Here is a 13,870-nt window from a genome sequence, read left to right on the forward strand (position 1 = left end):
AAGGGACCTGAACCAGGTTCTATTTCTCCGCCTTGGCAAAGCACTTAAACAAGCACTTAAACTTCAAGCACAGAACTAGAGAACTGGCATCAAGAGGTTAACTCTGTTTGTAAATGATTTCTAAATTATCTACCAGCTCCTTAGAGTACAGAAATTAGCTTCAAAATATGCTTAATCTTCTGTAGCATGAGGGGCAGAAGTCGCACAAATCGATAAGAATCAGTGCTCAGTAGAAGAAAGGTCAAAGTTAAGATAAGAAAATAGAAATTTTGGAACAGAAAAGGTACAGTAACTGTGACCTTGTGCAACATTATCAACAGAACAGATACTGTGGAAAATACTGTAAGCGCCAGATGCAATTACAGCAAATAAATCCAGTTGGTAGTTGATATTTTTATTTCAGTTTAGATATAGCAACTTTTTTTCCCACGAGTTACAGATTTTTTCTGAATCAAATTATTTGAGTGAGCTTACATGTCTGAAGTCATCTGTGAGAGAAGTGCTAAGACTACTTAGATCCTGTATTTTAGCGAGCAACAGAGACAGCTAAACAAAGTTAAATGCAACCAGGAAAGAAGCCAGGAAGGTGGTGAGGTGTGCTGTGTTGTCTATAGTGAATACAACAGATAAACTAAGTATGTTTATAGTCAGTAGCAATTTGTTGGTAAAAGTTGTTTTGAGAGCTACTGTTAGCCTGCAGAGGCAGGTGGTTAAAGTATACTGCAGGCAGCTGGGAAGATTTGTGCCCAGGAGGCCCTGAAACAAAAGATAACAGAATGTTAATGGAAATTGACAGATTTGATTATTCTTGAGGTCATCTGCATCCTCAGCAATTTTACTTGCTTCCATTTTCCTTCACTAGGATTTAGCATCATCTTCTAGCAGCCTGAGTTGACTTTCAGTCCAGAATTTGCAGCCTTGCAGAGATTTGGCTGGATGTTGAACATCTTCATTCTATTCGCTATAGCTCAACAAGACTTTAATTGGTGAGTTCTTGCACATTTGTATTTTTTTCTAGATAAGATATTTTCACCATTGTGGAAAATGTACATCCATTAGATTTTACATGTTACTTTGGTATATCTATCTACAAAGCTCAAACTCTGTCCTAAAAAATATGGTGAATTCCTAATACAGTCAGAGTTCACCCAGAAAAATCAATGTTGAAGAATGACAACAGATAGCCTCATAAGTAGTATGACTTTGCCATGTACGCAAGTATTTTTGGAGCCCAGACAGTACATTAAGATGTGACAGATTCATGTAGTTTATCCAGTGATTTATAAAGTTTGCTGGCTGATTTAATAGACTGCTAGAAAGCGTTGTTGTTCGACCAAGTAAAGAGAATCATAAAATGGTAATGAATGTTATGAAAGTTCATGAATATTTCATTTGGGGTCTCTCTCAGATGCCTGCTAGTTTATCTCAAGATCTAGGAACGTATGGCATATAAATCTGATGGAGGGTAGAACAGCACAGCTCTCTGAGAGGCACGTTTGGTGAGAGCAACATGTGTTTGAAGAAGTATCCCAAAACCACTATATCTCAGTTAAGCTCTCTGTAAGCAGCCATGAATTCTAAAGTATCTGGAGTATTAAGCAACAGTCTTCTATTCATTTACTATTTGCACATTTAGAAACATCAGTTAGCATCTCTTCAGCTTGTCAATTTTTTTCTAGTGACTTCTGAGAGTATTGGCTTACTGTAGCCTTGGACTGTATTTGAAAAGTCCAGTACTACTCTCCTACTACATCAAATATTTCACCTGTATACAGACCAGAGCAATATAGAATGCAGACACACATTCACAGTAAAGAAGGCTAGAACAAAGTTTTCACGTTTTTCATCTTTAACATCCTTATGTGGGAAATGTATTCTCTATGCTACTTTAAATCTTGGTAGTTTATATTTATGTTCTAATCAATTATGTATTGTATTGTTTCTAGTAAACCCCAAACGCTTTGGGTTAAATTGGCTTATTTTGCTCATACAAGTTGTATTCACTGTCTCTCAATAACTATCCAGCCAAAATAGAACTGCCTTTTCACAGCATTGCTGTCCTCCACCAGGTGGACACTCTTCTGTTTCCATTTTCTTGGTAGTCTGTTAGCAATAAAACCACTTACAACAGCATACTTATAAATTTATGGAGCCCAAAGAGTTCTGTGGCACTAAGTAATGATGTAACAGCTTCTGAGAGCAAGGTTAGCTACAATAACACCATACCAGAAATTCTGTTTAATAGGAATTGCTCGGAAATCCAAAAACAAATATTAAGGACTTGAAGGGGCTTACATAGGTGGTTCATAGGTTTTCAGACAGTGCTTTTATGCCTGAAATTAGATTTAATATCACGGCCCTAAGGTTGTGTGAGATCTCCTGGAGCGTATTTTAGCTAACAAGTCCCTTTTTAATTTGTCCATTGGATCCAAGATTCAGCTTTATTTTTAGATCAGTGGACAGGTTTGTATCTGAGGATAAAAACGTGCTTTTTCCACCAAATTAGAAGGAATCTGTTGGAACACATTCTCTGCTGCTAACTGTATCATGGCACAATGTGCTCCATCCAAGAAACAACAACGTGGGAGTGGTATTTGACAAAAACCACAGGGCTTCACAGTTTGTTACGCAGCTTGAATCATCAATTGTGAAAGCCATCAATTCAGTATTAAAAATTCTGTAGCATGTATCACCATTTTCAGTAAAATAACTGAAAATAACCTGGAAGTCTGTAAACTACTCTGCTTTTATGAAATAAGTTGCTTGTGTAATACAAAGAAAAATATATTTACTGTAATTATTTATAATCAGAACAGGTAACTGAGGTACAGTTCTGTACATGTAAGCCTGAACACTACTTTGGTGATTATCACATCTCGGAGAGTAACACACTTAGTAAACAGCATAAGAAATTTTATAGTGAGTTTTGAGATGACTTGATCTATGTTCTCAAGATGGGTGAGGAAGTCAGAAAATATTTCTAAATAATTGTTTGTTCAGTACTGGTTTGTGTCAAGAGCTGTTGTTTAAACTAGAGGGAGAGAGATGCTGTCCTAGAAGATTTGACTTATGTTTGCAGTAATTTGTTTGGCCAGTGCTTATTACTTAATAATCAATCTTTATTATTACATTAATTCTAATTGGGATATGTGAAACATGCAGTGCACTGACCACATGACATCAGTTTACTTGCTGAATAATTTAAGCTATTTTCTTCTAATACCTTAGGCTGCAATGTCATTACTCTCAGGCTGTTCTAATATTCTTGTTATATTGATGTTATTTCACTTGTTATTACCTTCTTGACATGAAATTGTTTTTCAGATATGGAAATCACGCTCAAATATTTCTAGATGACAGAATTCAGCATTAGTTTGTAATGTATTATAATAACAAAACAGTGCAACATAAAGCTAATGATTTGTTTTCTAACACGTACTAGCCTCCACAGAAAAGAGACAAAAGATGCCAGAAGGGGAACTTTGGTCTATATATTTTTTTGTATATTCTTATCTATTTTCCCAGAATGTTGGGAATAATCTTTCTGATAATACAGTAGAAGCAAATGTGCAACCATTAAATGAACAGTGTGATTTATCTGACTTCACATTGCTTTAGAAGCAGTATGTATCACTCTTGTGAGTTTTCTCCTGCTTAAAGAATTGTAAGAAATATGTCTTGCTATTACTTTTATTGATAAAACAGACCAAACCACCTTAATTCATTTTTCATCCAGAGTCTTTTATCACAGCACGGTTGTGATTAGGATTCTGATCACCCAGTGTGCCACTCTGAGATTGAGAGGCTCTATCTGCTCATCTATTATTCTTCATGAAGCAAAGCTCTAGTGTACCATCTGTTTTCTTACTGAATCTTGCATGTAGCTGCAAAGAGCTGGTCACCAGAGATCGTGTCTGGCAATCGTACTCTTGGTTCTCTTGAAGATAGCCAAGCATTCACTGCTATTCTCCTGTTTAAGTTCCAGGTGAGATTAAACTTCTGTTCTCTGGTGTATTTTAATTTACATATTTGAACTGCTAGCCAGGTTGGGTTTTTTTGTTTGGTTGTTTTTTTTGTGGTTATTTTTATTTATTTTTATTTTTATTGCTTTTTTTGTTTTTCATTTTCTAACAAAAAATCAAATGGACAGAAACCCCAAATCTACAAAGAAGCATGCTATAGAAATTTTGTCGAGGGTGGATCGGTCTTGTTTTTTAAAGCTTGAAATACTAAAGGTTGTTGCGTGTTGATGATGCCTGCCCCTTTTGATGCAGGAAGAGGTAGTTCCTGGTATGACCCTGTTTACATAATTGACATGGGATAGCAGCAGTCAACTGAATGTATCTGAATATCATCTTCATGCGATTGTTCCTAATAACCAAGTCCATATAATCACCTTTATTTTTAGAAGAATGTAGGATTGTTAGGAGCCAGCTGAATCCCCCAGTCTGTCATTGCAATTTATAGTGTGGTGTGGCAGCCCATGGGGCAAGGTGCTGAGCCCCATCACCTGCCTGAGATACCACTGTCCCCTGCTGTATTGAGGTACAGCACTACTCACTGCCACTGATGTTTCCCTGCCTTTCTCAAGGCTTTTTTTTTTCTTTTAACTACATGATACTGTTGGAGCTTCGCTACCTGCAGTCTTTTATAATAGTCTGCGCTATTCCCCAAAGCACAATAAAAAGTAGCTTTTGAGGCTCCTATTTTTGATCCATTATTTAGAGCCTGATTTGTGCTGTCTGCAATCCCCACATCAGTGCCAGTGGTCCTGCAGTTCTGCAGATTCCCTTCAGGACTAGACTGAAACCATAAATCTTTTTTTAGGATGTATTTAGATATCATCATAGCACAGTTTTTTACAATCTGCTCCTCTTACCTTGGGTTTTGTTTTCATAGCAGAAATGGACTGTCCTAAGGAAACAACTCTATTTCTTACTGACTTTCAGTTTCCAGATTAAATTTTTACTTGGCAACAAAACTTCCTTTCCTAAGATGATGGTTACACAGCATTGGTCCTGGGCTCAGCTTAAGCAAACATTTCTGTTTGCACAAACCTGGCTATTTTCCCCATATGTTCAAAAGGACTCTGGGAACAGAGCCCATACTGGGTCAGCAAGACCTGAAGTCATTAGCTCTTTGCGGATTCTGCATTCAGGATTGCAGGTTATTAGACTAGGTCGCTAGTAAAAAGAGAGTTCATTTTCATCCCTATAAATGACAGCTTTATAACATGTGCACACTAGCACAAGCAATCTTTTCCCCCTTCCACAGCTGGGTGAGAAATTGCTTTTTACCTTAAAATACGCCAAGGCCTTTTTCCACTTTCATTCAATTTGTTTTGTGATATAAAATGTTCTGCCTGACATGGTAGTCCAGCGATGTCACATGGCAATCTGCTCATGTAATTCATTCATAATGCCATAGCTGCACACGCTAATTGACAACACAAATCTATGACAGGGTCTTTAGCCTGAGCAACTTCCTGTGCAGTGCCGATTATGTCGCGTGGTACAAATCCATGGAGTCACTGGTATGCTGCTGGCTATGTGTGTGCAAAGGGGTTCTTCATGCTTTGTCTTTGCATCCCCAAGAAAATATATTCTTCTTTAAAATATCCCAGAAGGGATATTCACTCAACTTTGCTGAGTGAGAGAGTGAAAATGCATGCAAGCATGCATGTTACACAAGAGGCAGTGTGAGCAGAGTTACAAGGCAGCCTTAGAGAGCACTGATTGCAAAGCCCTGGATCTCAATTAGCTGAGGGCTATTGGGTGCTCATGTCTCTTCAAACTGCGTAGGTCTGAGGCACAAAAAGAAAAATTCTGGGTTCATGTGCTTCCGTGGTCCAAGGGGGAGTGGATGTTCTTGCATTTGAGTGCTTCACTTCTTTCTAAATCCCTCCCATTGAGTACAAAGTCCCTTGTTTTTAGCAAACACCTTCAACTTTCACAGCATTGGTTCCATCAGCTTATTTTGCTGATCACAAAATGTAGATAGCTAAAAATTTTAGGGCCAGATTCAGAGAAGAGCTAAGACTGTGCAGGCTTTCTTGGGCATTTGATGCAAGCAGCTCTAGCAATAGGAAGCACCAGGTTTCAGAGGCCTCCCAAAAACTCTAAGCCTTCAGGCAGGTGCCAGGAATCTGACTTCGTGGCATACAAACTGTGATGCAGAACAAAACCTTACAGGGGCAAAGCCTGGATGCTAGAAGTAGTGTGATAGAAATCAGTCAACAAAAAACTGAGATTTATTCAGATATCTAGTTACTTCACTGGGACTTCACTGGGACTAAATCAGTGCTAGAGGGGCAGATAGAGAGCACTAAAAGCACAGTGGTTGTCCCATCCAGCCATCTTATACCCACAGCATTGTGCAGGGCCTTGCTGGAGTGAGATAGTGTATGAAGGGAACCAAATAACATCTCCCCTTTTACTGTCATGTCTGATTCTTGGCCCTGCTGCTGTGAACAGGAGAGCAAAGGAATCTGTTTCAGCTTAAGATGAGAAGCTGTTGCTGTGTTTAGAGGGACTGATAAGGCTGCTTGCTCTGTCCTAAGGCCTGTCAGTAACTGAAGGTCTCAGAGGCATGAGCTGTTGTGTCTGCTTTTGCTTCTCTACTTCTCTCTCTGTGGGTGTTTCTTTTTGTCACTTCTCTAGAGGAGCTGTTATCTTCAACACAGTATGAAAAGAACGTAGCTTGATCTTATGTAACAGGCTAAAATGATCACTAGCGGAGGCTGTTTGCTATGGAGATAGACACACTGATCTCTCTTTGCTCAGAACCTCAAATGTTGTAGAAGTGCCTCATATTGCAGGACAACAGGATGATGCTAATACCTTGACTGCCTGAACCTACTTATGCTGCTGAAATTATCCACATTGCACCACAGTAATTGAGTGGTTCTTCCTGCTGGAGCTCTGGAAGCACTCTGAAAGCCCTCAGGCTGTGAAGTGCTGTAGGCAAGGAAGGTGGTAGCTGAATTTCTATATGCCCCTCCTTACCCTCACCCTAACCCCTACACACTGGCTCTGGCTCTTCCTACATTATTAATAGTTGGTTTGTGTTTCTTTTTTTTTTTTTTTAATTACTCTTCTTCAGTTATCAAAATGGTCATTTTGATAAATAGCGACATATATTATCTAAACTGATATAGCATGTAAGAAATAGTATGTGAGAAATCAATTGAAGTGGATACCTGCTGCTTTCAATTCAGATGCCAAAACTCATGCGTGACATAACGCCACTGGTCAGGGGAAGCAGATAGAACTGCTAATGGCTATGTTATCTGTGAAATACAGCTACTGCCTTTCTGCAGATTGCTTGGGGAAAGAGCGGAGAACAGTGAATTTTCACATTTCAGACTCTCTTTTGACAAAAATAAATGTTTGATTATTCAAATATATGCTGATTGAAAAACAGAATTTAAAGTAGATATAAAAAATGAAATAGTTGGATATGTTCATGCTTTGGGCCTAGAGCATGAAAGGTTCAGATTCACGATCATTTCTGCTCTAAAGACTTTAGCTCTGAGGGTGGATAATTCTGTCAGGTCAGAGCCTCTAAGTGGCCAAGCAGCACTGCAATTGGCATGGCTGTATGAAGAGCTTTGAAGTGCCCTTTAGGATCTGGATTTGGTCTCTGAGGATCAGTTCCCTACCTCTAAAACACCAAATGGCAGTTTCCTGTTTCAAACCACGCAAATTTGGTACATTGTCATCACAGTACCTCTGTGGTGTAGCCCGCAGTAGAAAAAAGTCAGTGCCATTGTAGACTAGATGTCGTAGTTAAATTTCTAACATTGCTGTACTCAATATCTCTATCTCATTTGAAATGTCAGCATAAAGGAACAGAAATAGTATGCAGGATGTGGCAATTTCTTAATTTTCAAATTCAAAATAATTCATACTCTGAAACATTGTATTCAACTTCTGTATGAAGGGGTTTGAATTTGTTTATGGCTGTCTAATAGCACAGGAAATACAAATATGCTGAGTTTATGCGTGCTTCTTGCCTAGTTTGAGCAACTGAGAGTGGCAGCAGCTTGAAGCTGTCTTTCCTCTCTGAGTAAAACAATAAGCCAGAAAAGCAAAGTTTTCCCTGGTTGCAACACTATGTTCTGTGGTGATGACAAATCAGCATCTCTTAACATCCAGCTTTTCTCATTAAATGTGCATGAGAGGGATGAACGAATTTAAAGAAAATAATGCTGTTGGTGCATACTCTGTTTTATTTATTTAATATCTTAAATGATTAAAAAGACGGGTGCTGCTTGGCAGATACCTTCCATTGTTGCATGAACTATCAACCAGCAAAAGGAGCGATGTGCTGACAGATATCTTGACCGTGAATTGTAATTACAGGGTCTGAACCATGAAGGATAGAAAAGAGTGAATCATGTTGTACTTAGAGCTGTAGCAAGCAGAAGCCTGCAGATATATCATAGCAATTTAAGCTGGCATTAATTATTTTAAAATTAATTCCTTTTTAGACAATAAATTTAGAAGATCACAAACTAGAGGACCTCTTTGCTAAATGGCACTTAACATTAGGGCAAACTACCCTGGTAGATGGTAATAGGCTGTAGTGCTTTTAATCCATAGGTCACTGACTTGATTTTGTCTCAAAATGCTAATGATTAGCAGAGGGCCAAGGATCTCTTCACTGATCTAGACACAAGTTCAGAAAATGGCAGGAAAAATGGGAGTGAAAAATGAGTGACAAAAAAGGAAAACAAAGAAAATGTCATGATTTTTTATATTTTTTCCAACACTGTAGCAGAGAATATAGGCAAGATACCTACAAAATCTTCCCTGAGCCAAGGAAATGTCTCTTCTTTCTGTGGTGCCTCTAAGAAATATGTTACATGGTTTTGTATTTGCTTTTCAAAGAATATATATTAAGATATTATTAAAAAAAAAAAAAAGCAAAGCATGATATTGCATCTTATCCCCTTAGTCGTGAGCAAAATGCTATGATTTTAAGATCTGTCTCAGATGATTTAGGAAGTGCGATTCAATTTTTTTTTTTCATCTAATGATGTTGTCATTTTTGTACATTATGCTGCTGTTGATTTTTATTCTTTTCCTGAACATGGACTACTGAACTAGAACTAACTAAGATGTGATTAAACAGCCTCTCTTCTAAGTTCCAACTCTGACTGAATAGGATCAATTCCAACACAATTGCTTTGTGCAGACTTCCACAGCTGAAGAAAAGCAATCTTATTTCCTGCTGCTTCCTATTGTGCTCCACTTGCAAGTATTGACTATGGGGAGATGTTCATATGGGAATTTATGTGCACTGTAAATTTCTACCATACATTTTTCTGCACAACATCCTCATGTAAATATTCCATGTGGAATCAGCCCTTTTAATCTCTCTAGTGCTACTGTTGCAGACTCTGGTGGCATCTCCCAACCAGCTGGTGACTGTAGCTATCAGGGCCACGTTCTTCCAACTCTTAGTAGAGAATCAATACCAGCCACAGCCCTGTCTGTAGCTCCGCAGAAAAGGTTTGCCACTTTTAGAGACTGTTTTGCAATTCAGCCTATCACTAGCATTGCCATTGCCCCAGCTGGACTTCGAAAACCCCATAGCTCTCGTCAGTCTCCCTTTAGAGCCATCCTTGAGTGTCTGCATCGCAGTCATCTGCACAGGGACTCCCTGCCTGTTTCTGCCCAGGGCCAAGCACTGATTTAGCAGAGCTTATTCTCTTTGCCCTATTTGCAGCAGGCCAATAGAGCAGAGTTCCTACATGAGTGCTGCTTCTACAGAGCACACAGATGTTATCTTTTGTCACAGAAGAAAAAATGCTTTTGTTTTTTTTATTCTTCTGCCATTGCAATACTCTCTTTTCCCTGCTCAGTTTTTTCTGTTTCTGACAAAGAGTGATGAAGAGTCAGTGACATTATTTTTCTGCAGCCCCTTTTCCTAACATGTAGTTGGACCTGGTTCAGCTTTCTAGCTGCCTGTCCGTTCCTGCTTTAGAGCTGAATTTGCGATCTATAGTGAACACTGCAGACTTAATAGCAGATAAATTGACATCCAGACTCTGTCTACACCACCGCAACTATGCTGTCAAATGTTATTCTGGCAGTTAGATAACCTACATGGTACATTATTTTCCATTTTATTAACAGTGTTTTATGACATATTGAGTCCTGTGCAGCATAGTAGATTTGAGTATTTTCAAGACTCAGATTCCCACTATAATTCCTGGCTGTTCCATAAAATAAATTTCTCTTTAGCAAGTTAAAAACTAAGTACAAGTGTGGGAAGAGTCAAAGGTTTTCATTTAAATTGTGTTTATTGATCTACCTTTGCTCCAGCAAGTGAATCCAGCTGCACATAATATAAAAAAATCCCATCTGCTTCTCTCTGCTAAGGTTTATAAATACTGTTTCTTTGTTCTAATAGCTTAGAACTTCATAGATCCACTAATGGCTCAGTACTCTGAGATATGCTCTTGACTGACTGATCCTGACTTTCTTAATTAGCCGTAAATGCAGAATTTTTTGTTAATTAAGCACCTGGATGGGTACTCTTATTCAGTGAGGGGTTTCAGAATGCTGTTCTGTGTGCCTCCTGGGACAATTAGATGATTATTGTTCAGGAGAACACTGCTCGACCACTCCACTTTCTAGCTCATCACCATTATCCCCCTGAGAACGGCACAGAGAACAAGGAGGGTTTTTTCTTACTCATTATTTTCTAAACCACTAGTTCCCTGGCAAGGATATTTGCAAATCCAAGTCGTTCATTGTAACTGCTAGATGAAATTGTGATCTAAAGCCAGTGCCACATAAACAAAATAATAGATTTGGATATAACAGTGATTATTAAAGAGTGCTGAATTATTGAACTTTGTTATCAAAAGTGGTAAGGTCAGGGGAAAGAGTTTGGCAAGTTGCACAGTGAAAAGAATGAGAATGTACTAAAATCCTGTATATTGTCTGAAAAAAAATAAAAATAAAACAAACAAAAAAAAAAGACAGAAAAAAAAACCAACAAAAAAACCTCAACCATTGGGTAGGAATCTCCTTAGGCTGTATATTCTATTTTTAAAATACGAGACATAACTTGAGTGTGCTGCTTTCAGACAATCATAAGACTAAATAAGCCATACCTAACTTTTTATGTTGCTATTCTGTTTAATACTTGTATTGACAAAATCTTTCCTTATATATGATAGGAAATGGAGGCACAAAATGCCTTTTTCTATGTAGCATTGTACCTCAGTAGTGTGTGCTTGTAAAAGGAAAGCTGAAACAGGCAGACTCAAAGTAAGTAATTCATGCCTCCTGTCTGAAGCACTTAATATTGGAAATCAGGAGCTGTCTGGGTCTATATGTCACAATACAAACGTCCACTTTGAGACTGAAGAGGCTAATCTGCACCCTCTAGTGATCCAAACTAGTTGAAACATTGGCAGCTGCAAATTGCTGAATGACTTGGAGTGCTTCTCCCATAGTCAAGACCTTTATCGCTCTATTACTGTCTTAGGGCAAATAATCAAAAATGTCAGTAAAATTGAGAAGACTGTACTGCATCTGGGTATATTGAAGCTTTCACGGACCAGTGGTGCTGACTGCTCCCAGCTGCAGCTGAGCAGCAGGGTTGGGTGTAATGCAGATCTGTGCTGCTTGCTCTTCCCTCCCACCTGGAGCTCAGGTCGGGAGGATCCATGCACCCTCTGCACACTGCTTTGCCCTTTGAGAGGGCTGGGCCGCTCAAGCTCCCCATGGCTGTGCAGCAGGGCTGTAAGGATTATCCCAGGGGAGCCTGGAGAGCGTGTTCCAAAAATAAAGGCAGTTACAGTAATCTGCTGTGGCAAGCATGCGTGCGTGTGATAGACATGTACTGCAAGGTTAGTGATTTAACAGGATTAAATTCTGATCAGCAGAGAGAAGATTGATCACAGTAATGAGAAGATGGGTAGGGTACATCTGGCTCAATAGCAAACCGGCTTGAGGAAGGAAGCGATACATTTCAGTATACATTATGAAGGAATCTTGTTGGACCTCAGGCTTATTCACCATATTAAGTGAGCGATACTGTAAGAAAATTGGATAGGCTAGCATCCCCTTTTTAGGTAAGCATCTAATGCTTTACTGTGATATTTTATTCCTTTTTCAGTACTAGGCATGAAATGAAGTGTTCAAAATAATATGGTCATAAAAGCAGATTTACAAACGGAAAGAAGAATCCCCAGCCCAGTAGCAAATGTAGTACCATGTAATGTAGCATTTGGTAAAGATTATCACGAAGCAATTTCCATGGCTGGATTCAAAATGTATGCTGTCAGTAGTCCTGCTCTCAGTAGCAATGAACCTTATAGGGAAATCATCTGAGAAAGAATAGGCCAGTCAAGCAATAGGGCAACTCTCCAAAAGGGACAGCTTGCAGCATATGGAGGGAGTAAAGGAACCTGCAGGGGGTTGGACTCCTGCATAGTGTAGGTGCTTGTTACTTAGAATTAAAGCAAATGGAGAAAGTAAGCTCAGGCAAAGGGCTCTGGGGAATCATGGGGGAGCATAATTAAATTTTGGAGGAATGTTAATGTGCTGAACTAAGAAAGTTTGGTAAAAAAAAAAAAATTAAAGATTGGGGGAAAAAAAATAGGTCAAGGGAGTAGGAAAATCAGTGAACCGGACTTCACCAAAGTGCTTCCTGCCTTCTCAGCAGCCTTGTACTTTGTAAGGAGACAGTGTAGAAAGTAGGCAGTGCAACCAACTGCAGCTCACACACACTTCCACTGAAAAACTTCAACTGGAAAATGGCATCTTCCAAACTACTTTTGTCAGTGTGCTTTTTCCTTTTCCTCTTTCTTTTACCTTTGCCTTTTCTTCTTCATATTTCTTTCCGTTTTCCTTTTTTCCTGTGCTTGCTTCCTTTTTCTAGAATTTTCACTGTATCTTTTGCTGACTTTTGGTGGTGGGTTTTGTTTCAATTTGGCCATTCTGCTATCTTTGCATTGGAAAATTTCAGTTTTGTTTGGCTGCTACTCTGACTATATAACCTAATTATTATTCTTTTTAACACAAAGAACGTGTAACTTTTAAATGTAGGCAAAAAATGCCATCAGAAAATCTGAGCATGATTTCAGGAAGTCTGAAAAGTCATTTATTTAACAAAATGAAAGTTAGGATGTTCTTCAAAACTTGCAAACTTCTTCTCTCATTGTATTGTAGGTTTTGCTGTGTTTCAAAATTAGGCTCTATGCAGAGTGCATCATTTTTTTGATCAAATCTTCAAACAGAAACAGTAAATAACAATTTATCTAATGTTCATTATCTGATTAAAAAAACTGAGTCATGTAGCAGTACAGAGGTTAGAAGATAGGGAGGATTAAAAGATGAGCGTAGCTAATTAAGGAACCAGCCCTGCAAGCAATTACATACATGGTTAACTTTAAGTACTTCAGCATTAATAGGACTACTCATATGCTTAAGTTAAGCACATGTGTTTGTGAGCTGGAGCCTGAAGAACACATCCTGTGAGGTGCTGAGAACATGCTATATATTGAACAGGGTTGCCCTGGTTCCACTGGGAGCCAAGGACATTGTGCAGAGTTCGGCACAGAGTGGCACAAGCTACATAGGAAGAGGGTGTGAAAGGGGAAGAAGATGCATTTTACAGAAGACTTCCTAGGTAGATGATCAACAGCATTTCTTTTCAGAAGCAATCCATTCATAATGGATTCATGCTGAATTAAGGTTTTTCACGCTATCAGTAATACAGGTAGAGTGAGTGTAAGCCTGTGCAAAGAGCTGTTGCTGAGGGTCTGCCATACAGTCATTGCCTGTAGCCATGGCAGAAGTGTTTTGACAGCTTAATCATTCGTGTCTCTTAGTATCTCATAAGAAAA

General features: G+C 38.8%; 1 long non-coding RNA gene across 1 annotated transcript in view; it reads left to right on the top strand.

Annotated features, from left to right (window-relative positions):
• LOC107316636 overlaps positions 1–13,870 on the top strand; it is a 42,730-nt gene that overhangs the window by 10,785 nt on the left and 18,075 nt on the right. The window contains exon 2 of the long non-coding RNA XR_004307920.1: positions 863–986. This is a non-coding gene — a long non-coding RNA (uncharacterized LOC107316636). The remainder of the gene's footprint in view (positions 1–862; positions 987–13,870) is intronic.

Source organism: Coturnix japonica, chromosome 7 (genome assembly GCF_001577835.2).
Source record: "Coturnix japonica isolate 7356 chromosome 7, Coturnix japonica 2.1, whole genome shotgun sequence".
Taxonomy (NCBI): domain Eukaryota; kingdom Metazoa; phylum Chordata; class Aves; order Galliformes; family Phasianidae; genus Coturnix; species Coturnix japonica.